Source organism: Cynoglossus semilaevis, chromosome W, assembly GCF_000523025.1.
Source record: "Cynoglossus semilaevis isolate Cse_v1.0 chromosome W, Cse_v1.0, whole genome shotgun sequence".
NCBI classification, from domain to species: domain Eukaryota; kingdom Metazoa; phylum Chordata; class Actinopteri; order Pleuronectiformes; family Cynoglossidae; genus Cynoglossus; species Cynoglossus semilaevis.
In genome coordinates, this window is record NC_024327.1 from 1,374,944 (window position 1) to 1,383,765 (window position 8,822).

Here is an 8,822-nt window from a genome sequence, read left to right on the forward strand (position 1 = left end):
CCGCCCCTCCCCTACCACTCACACCGCCGCCAACCTTGTACACAGCCTTGTCACTTGCCGCCTCGATTACTGTAACTCCCTCCTCTACGGCCTCCCCCAAAAGTCTCTCCATAAAATCCAACTAGTCCAAAACGCAGCCGTCCGTATCATCACAACGACCCCTTCCCACCATCACATCACCCCTGTCCTCCAACATCTCCACTGGCTCCCAGTTAAATACCGCATTAATTACAAACTTCTCCTGTTCACCTACATGGCCATCCATAATCTTGGCCCCCCCTACCTATCTGACCTCCTCCACGTCTTAACCCCCACTCGGTCCCTCAGATCCTCCTCCATCCACCTCTCCGTCCCACCTGCCCACCTCAATACTATGGGAGCCAGAGCATTCAGTCGCTCTGCTCCCCATCTCTGGAACACCTTACCACCCGATCTCCGTAACTGTGACTCTCTCCCCACCTTCAAATCTCAACTCAAAACACACCTGTTCCGGACTGCATACTCCCTCTAACCTCCCTCCTCCTTGCTTCTGTTCATCATTGATTTTAAAGTGTTTCTATGCCCTGTTTTATAATTATCTGTTTTTATTTTATTTTATTCAGTGTCCTTGAGTGACCTGAAAGGCGCTTATAAATAAAATGTATTATTATTATTATTATTAAATGTGCAACTATGAATTTTCCCCACGTACCACTAGAGAGCGCTCTCTAGTCTGAGAACCACTGTTTTAAGGTATTGCGTTATGTGTGATGTATTTGACCTATTTCCTGTGATCCTCTTCTCGGCCTCATTACATTTAAATAGGCACAATAACAATAAAACAAAGAACACTGCCATGGACTGTTTTATGCAGAGTCATTCATTAAGCTGCAAGATGCTCAGTGCCAAGATTATACCAAGAGCAAAAGTGTTTTACCACAAGCTGTTTGCATGAGATCCATTTGAATGCTATTCATATCACCGTTCAGGTCTGGTCTTCTCCACGAGACTGTAGACTGCATCCCCAGACTTCATCAATCTCGTATACCAGAGTCTGTCTTGCCACATGGTTTACCACTGGGACATTTTTCTAAAATTTCAGACAACATCTGTTCATGGGACAGCGTAGATTCAAGAGAGACATTTTTTTTAAGATCAGCTAAACCACACACAGCTTTGTTAAAGGCTACAAAAACCTTCAAAAAACCTAAATGTAAGGAATTAAACAAGAACATTTAAAAGATTGTTCACGTACTGCACAAACAACTGAATATTTCTGAATCCCTCGTCTCATTTTCGTCTAGCAACCAGACTAAATACAAACACTGTAGGCAATCATTGACTGTTGACAGTACACGTCATTATCTGATCTGCATACCTGCCTGGACACTGCCCATGCTCATGCAGCAGGTCATTGGAAAGGCATATTGAACACTGCTGAAATGGAAATGGAGAGACAATGGAAGCAATCTTGCCAGAAAATCACAGAAAAGTGGTGGAAAATAAAAAGAAACGAAAATAACAGTTTTGAACAGAGACAACCTCCTGGGATTTAAACTGAGAACTTTGATGATGTTGATAAGTGTTTTTTTTTTGTTATGTACTTATGAACAATCAGATCTATAATTCACATACTTCACCTTAAATTGAGATAAACTATATACTATGTATGTGTGTGTGTGTTCTCATAACACCTTGGGTCTAAATCTTTTCCCTGCCAAGTTGTCAACCACCATGGTCTGTGTGTTGTTGTGTTGTTGTGTGCCTGTGTGTGGGCACTGCAGCTTGTTGCCAAAATTTCCACCTTGCCAGCCACGCCTACTGAGATGAGCCACAGAGCTATTTAACAGCCAAAAGTCACTGGGAATGGGGCACAACCAACAACCAACAATCCACAGCATCTTTAAAATCTGACTGATCCAAACAGCAGCTGCACAGAAATTACAAATATTAAGGACACGGCTCTTTAACCAGCCATGGTGGGTAAAGAGTGAGGCTGAGACTGTGAGCATAATCCTGTTATATTTGATCCCTGGTTCAACACATCAACGCCTGAAGAGCGACGCTACTTCACCAGTGAACACAAGTCTTGGCTCTTGGTCGTGGAGCACAACAGACACAGCAAGTGTGTGTCTACCGTCTGTGACCTTGAGACGAGATCCCTAAGAAAGGAAAAATATATCCCTGTGGGAGATGGTGTCACAGTGTGTGTGTATGTCCGCAGGAGATGGAGTGAGCAGAATACTGTGTTGTGTTAGGGAGGCAAGAAGAAAAGCAGCAGAGGAAAAAAGGAGATGTGAAACAGGGAAGTGTACGATATTACCTAATCACAAACTTGTGTATGTCATCGGATTTTAAATCGGAGACAGAGAGCCTTTTTTAGCCATTTTAACCCTTGTGCGGTCCTTCGCATTTTTGTATGCACCGTTTGTCCTTGCAATGATTTTCATCTTGTCCCAGAATATGAGTATTAATGAATATGATGAAAAGTTGGCACAAAGACATGCAGTACAGGAACATGCACATGCAGACAGACAGACACACACGCACACGCACGCACACACACACGCCATATTGTGACCCCCGGGTCACCTAGACCCAAAGGACTTTACAAGGGTTAAACACTTTTCCATGTTCCCTGGATAAAAAACAATCATTTTTGCATCTGTCTAGAATGTCAACAGGGCCAAAGACAACAATAATGAATTTGTTGTTTTCAAAGATTCTAGTTTCCTTGTCTGCATACTTACAAAACTAAAGTAATTTCACTAATCACTGATTTGTTTTTTCCACCTTGTGAACCTCTGCAGATACAAATAAGTATAAATAGTATCTACTATAACTTTAATAATTACCAAAATGGGGCTCAAAAACAAATCTTCATTATTGAGGCAGTCGTCTGGACTGTTCTGGACTGGTATCTGCACAAACACCTGTTTCCTACAGGTAAAGCTCTTACACCTGACACTCATGGACAGGTGTTTATTAAACGACAACATAGTGTATTGTTTTTTTCCACAAACCTTTCTTAAACTCCTCCAGCATGGAGTCTAGCTTGGTATCATGGAAGACAAAGTGGACAGGGTGGTTGTAGAACTTGGTGATGGTCTTCAGGGTGGTGCAATCGTCAGGGTCAACGAAAGCCAGGTCTTTGACAAACAGGATGTCTACGATGTTGGAGCGCTCTGCCTCATAAACCGGTATCCTGGTATAGCCGCTCTCCATGATCTCGGACATTGTGTTGAAGTCTAGCACGGCACAGCTGTGGATCATGAAACAGTTGTTGAGCGGTGTCATGACGTCCTCCACCGTTTTAGTCCTGAGCTCCAGAGCACCTTGGATCATGTTGAGCTCTTCTTTCACCAGGTCGTTGTAGGGCTCAGTGACCTTCAGCATCTCCACCAGCTTCTCTCTGTTATAAACGGTGCCAATCTCCTGACCCAGAACGCAGTCCAGGATCTTGCTAATGGGCCACGACAGTGGGAAAGTTAGAAGCATAAACAACTTAGTGACTAGGATGGTGTTTGCCCCGACTGCTAAGCCATGCCGAGAACACAGGGCCTGGGGGACAATCTCGCCAAAAATAACGATGCCAACGGTGGAAGCGACCACAGCGCCGATACCTGAGTTTGTGAGATCATCCAGGAGGATGGTCAGAGTGGTGTTGACCAGGACATTGCCGAGGAGCAGCGAGCAAAGCAAGTAGTTTCCCTTCCTGCGGATGGGCTCTATCTTCCGTGCGTACTTCTTCTCCTTCTCGGTGCCACAGCTCTGCACGATGCGCAGCTCCATCGGATCCAGCGCCATAAGCCCCAGGTTCAGCCCGCTGAACATGCCTGACAGCACCAACAGGAATGAGATGAAGATCACCTGCAGCCAGATGGGCAGCAGAGACTTTTTCTCCTCCACCACTCGCAGTCTTCCGTGATTGCCATCAAGCATGTACCAATCTGTCTCCCGCGGGTCGCGCAAGCACAAACCGAACACCTTTACCACCTCACTCTTGCGGAGCAGCTTAATCCGGAGCTGGACCACCCCGGAGGTGGTTTCGCTGTTTACCTCCATGGACGTCTTCACTTCTATATCCTTCGTGTCTTCAGAACAAGTCCTGTTAAATGGGACCATAATAGAGCCGAATTCATCGTCCTCTTTATCACTGGAGTACAGTTCCATGAACCGGATAAGCTGAGAAGTGTTGTGAAACAAGTGGAGCCCGTAGAACCTGAAGAGGATGTCGCTGCCTTCGGTCACCTGTATCACTCCTCTTTCGGTGGTCCCAGTCGGCTTGTCGCTCTTTTCCAGCCTCATGCCTAGGATCCGGGTGACGCCTCTCGGCTCCGCAGCCATCGCCTCGGCTTGCGTACAGGCAAAAACGTAACTTAAAGTTAGGATGCGCCCCCTTGCCTTCCAGGGTATCGCCATATTTGTTTCGTTCTGACTACTTGTTCTTCTTCTGTTGGGGTTTTAACGGCAGCTGGCACCCTCAATGTTCCATTACTGCCACCCTCCGGGTTTACTTTCCATGGACTTTTGCAGATTTACAGTCGATTTTTAATTGCAGCAGTGATTGAATATTAAATAATTTATTTCTACTTCCCTCGTGTACACACCTGCTGGTGTCTTTGAAGTTGTCCTGCGCTCCTCTACTCTGCTCTCTTGTACATTATCCTCCTTTCATTCCACTCTCTGTGAACAGGGCAGCTGACGTCACCGCCCACAAAACAAATGAAATACCCAAACAGCCAACCAGTGATGAGAACGTCACTGAAAAACTTTAACCGAGCCCCTTGTTATTCTTGCAATGATAGAATAGAGGTAGATTGCTGTAGCGGAGGGAAAATATGGAGTTAAATATATGTTCATAATTATCTATAAACTTTACAAATTTAAAAGCTAGTTTAAAACTAAATTATATCATCGAGATAGGAACAAATTATGTGAATCATATCATTGAAGTCATGTTGTCATTGTTTGTTGTGACACAAAAAAACTAAATCACGAGACAGACGTAATTTATGTGGCAATAAATAAAGACAAATTTAAATACATTTTTTGTTATTTACAATATGATTGGTGGGAATAATAGGACAATTCAGCCAGAATACAAGATAAAAAAGTCGAAGGTATGAAAGTATAATTTAAATGTGAGTCACATTTTTAAGGTAGAATAAAACACAGGGCAACAAAATAAATTAACCATCTCAACTATGGAATTACATGAAAAAAAACTTTATTTATCCGCTGTTCGTTTAGTGGGGATAGACCGCCCTCTTGTGGTTGTATTAGACTAACACATTACGGTAATAATTAAGTTGCTACAAAACTAATAGCTGTGGTAATTTCATAGAAGAAACGTCAAAATGTCAAAAGAAAGACATTTTATCTGAGAACTCAATTTTGTTAAATGCAAAAACAATATATATTTGGACTTGTCTTTATTGTATTTCATATTTAATTATAAATGTAAAGTTATTTTAAAATGTTGTGCTGTAGTTGTCATACATCATTAAACTTTATATTTTTATATATTGTGTGGTTTATATATTGCAATAGGTGGACTGTCCACGGTGTGTTTATGTTAGTGATGTTCGATACCACCAATTTCCTTTCCGATCCGATACCGAGTAAAATTCGGGCTGGTATCGCCGATACCGATATCGATACCGATATTTTATCATTTGTCTTTTAAATAAAAAAAAAAAGTGTATTTCAAATCATAGCTTCTTTAAGAATCCAAGGCAGAGTTTTTTATTTATTTATTTGTTTTAAACTCTGGAATGTACTGAGGTAGCTGCCTCCTTTACTATACAGTCAACACAACAATAGAAAAACCTGAGAACACAATCATATAAAATATGTCAAAACAATGTTTCAAACTCTGAAAAGAAATAAATACAATTGTAAAAACATCAAAATAAATTAAAGTGACTTATTTTTTGTAAAAAATTTCACTATCCGCTCGTTCTAATGAATATAAGTGTTTTGTCTGTGTAGTTGATGAAGAACACGAGACTGTACTCTGCTTATTAAAAGTGTGGCTCTTTTAATCCTCCATAATAATAATCCTCCTTTTTTCCATTTTAAACATACTACGTTCTCTGTATATATATGTGTGTGTGTGTGTGTTTATTTTATGTTTTGTTATAAATTATGACATTGGTGTGGTAGTGCTTGAATGTGCTTTGTTTGAATGCGTTTCCAGGTGGTAGCACCATCAGTAAGAAGGGTTTCCGAGTGTATGGGTTGGCAGTGTAACCCGTGTACAACTCATACTTACCTGGCAGGGGAGATACCATGATCAAGAAGGTGGTTCACCCAGGGCGAGGCTTAGCCATTGCACTCCGGCTGTGCTGACCCCTGCGAATTCCCCAAATGTGGGAATCTCGACTGCATAATTTCTGGTAGTGGGGGACTGCGTCCGCGCTCTCCCCTGATATACTTGTGGAACATAAATAATACAGAAACTTAACAGTAGTGATGTTCGATACCACCAATTTCCTTTCCGATCCGATACCGAGTAAAATTCGGGCTGGTATCGCAGATACCGATATCAATATTTTATCATTTGTCTTTTAAATAAAAAATGTGTATTTCAAATCATAGCTTCTTTAAGAATCCGAGGCTGAGGTTTTTATTTATTTATTTATTTTAAACTCTGGAGTGTACTGAGGTAGCTGCCTCATTTACTATACAGTCAACACAACAATAGAAAACCTTGAGAACACAATCATATAAAATATGTCAAAACAATGTTTCAAACTCTGAAAACATGTTATTTGTAAAACAAAAATAAATAAAAAAATAAAATAAATAATCTGAGGAGCCATTTGGGACCCGAAAGAGTCGGATTTTTTCAGTGAACCGAGCCAAAAGAACCGGTTCTCCAAAAAAGAGCCGAAATTCCCATCAATAGTGACTGAGTGAGAGCACGGAGTAGAGCCCCTGTGCTTACGCATGACGCACACACCCAGGCGGAAGAAGAAGTAGTCCCACCAACCGAGCGTCACTTAGACAACATCTCAATAATTTGGATACTTTTCACCATGTTTCTGTTTAGGATACACCTCATCTCAGAATGCGTAAGTATCAAAAGTATCGATATTTTGATTTCAGAATCGATTTCAGAGCATAAAGATCCAGAATCGGAAGTATCGATATTTCAGGATCGATCCGCACATCACTAGTTTATGTTGGCGTGATGCCTCCGCGGATTGGCCCTCGGAGGGCGCTAGGTTACATGGCATTGCTCGTGAACAACTTAAGTGGAGACAGATGGAAATTTTTAACACAGCATCACAACAAGTCTCAAAATGTTGCTGCTGTGTAATGTTTTGGGTGAGACGCCAGGAGGGAAACATTAGTCCTGGTTTTCTGCTCGTAGTAGAAACTTTTTTGGGGAGGGGGGGGTTTCTTCGCCGGATCAAAGTTGGGACTTTCGGTCAAAAAGACACGTCTTCCTTCACCTTTTAATCCTGACCTTGGAGAGCCAGAGGGTCAAGGTGACGCCTGCAGGGGTGAGAGGGTGAGTGGAGGGGTTGACATGGATTCTTTTTGGGAGAAAAGGAAGAAATGATGAAGAAAATTAAGAAGGGGCATACTGTAAGAGAACGGGTAGCTGTAGAGAGTGGGCGAGATTCGTCTCCTAATTCCCTTTCTTTCCCCGAGGGAGAAAGTAACGGAAAATGTGCAGAAACACAGCGGAACAATCCAGGCTCTAAAAGAGGCTTCCTCTGTAATCGAACAAAAACAGTTGTTTTGTTTTGCTGTTTGAGTTTCAATATAACTACTAGTTTTAGAATTACACTGATGGGTATTGTGATAGAATCTGTTACCCTCTGTGTATATAAACAGTTGAGTGATGTAAGCGGTCATGAGTTATTTCGATTCTATTATATGGAAAACACCATGACAGTTAAAGACAGTCAGCCACATACAATTGATTATCACATAAACGAAGACTGTGAAGACTTTATTAATTTATATTATTTTTAACTTTCCTTGGCAAAATGTGAATTTATTTATGTTTTTATACCCCGTACAATATGCATGTCGTCCCAGTAGGGTAGTCCTTCAGAGTACACAGGTCCTACTCCTCCAACATGTTCGTTTTGAGGTTTCAGTCAACATAGAAGTCAGCGTAAATCACAGGTGTGAATTCTCACTTGCTTCTCTGTGTGTTTACCGGTGACGTTGTTGTGACGTCATCCCAGTATGGCACTGGTTTTTGCTACGACTCCTAATGTAGGATCGATAGCAATAATTTAGGTTATTAAGATTGTAAGCCAGCCATTAGGGTACACGAAGCCGTGTTTATAGTGCCGGTCCCAAGCCCGGATAAATGGTGAGGGTTGCGTCAGGAAGGGCATCCGGCGTAAAACGTTTAGCTAAATCAAATATGCAAATCAATAAAACGATTTCCATACCGGATCGGTCGAGGCCCGGGTTAACAACGACCGCCAACAGTGACGTTGACCAACAGGGCACTGAGTGATGATAAATGTTGTTAGCAGTTATGCCCCACAGGTGGAAGAAAAGGAGAAGTTCTGGAAGGAGCTGGATTGGATGATAGAGAGTATCCCCAGGGGAGAGAGAGTGGTGATTGGAGCAGACCTAAATGGTCATGTAGGGGAAGGGAACAGAGGAGATGAGGAAGTGATAAAAAGGGACAAAGCCGAAAGAAAAAGAAGAAGAAGGTTATTAAGATTGTAGTGCTAAGTACATATTGGTACAAAAGTTAAATATAACAAAAAACACTTTGTAAAATGAAAAAAAATATATTTTTGAAGCAGGAGAAAAAGGGGGAAAATCTGCTTAATTGAATCACAACAACAAGAAGACTGAGG

At 41.8% G+C, this 8,822-nt stretch overlaps 1 non-coding gene and 1 pseudogene across 1 annotated transcript; one reads left to right on the plus strand and one right to left on the minus strand.

Moving 5' to 3' along the window:
* Window positions 1–2,487: 2,487 nt before the first annotated feature.
* LOC103396900 (metal transporter CNNM4 pseudogene) lies at window positions 2,488–4,681 on the minus strand (annotated as a pseudogene).
* Window positions 4,682–6,248: 1,567 nt separating this feature from the next.
* On the plus strand, window positions 6,249–6,412 carry LOC112486430 (U1 spliceosomal RNA). Its single transcript, XR_003048859.1, has one exon. It is a non-coding gene; the product is annotated as a U1 spliceosomal RNA (small nuclear RNA).
* The last annotated feature ends 2,410 nt before the right edge of the window (window positions 6,413–8,822 follow it).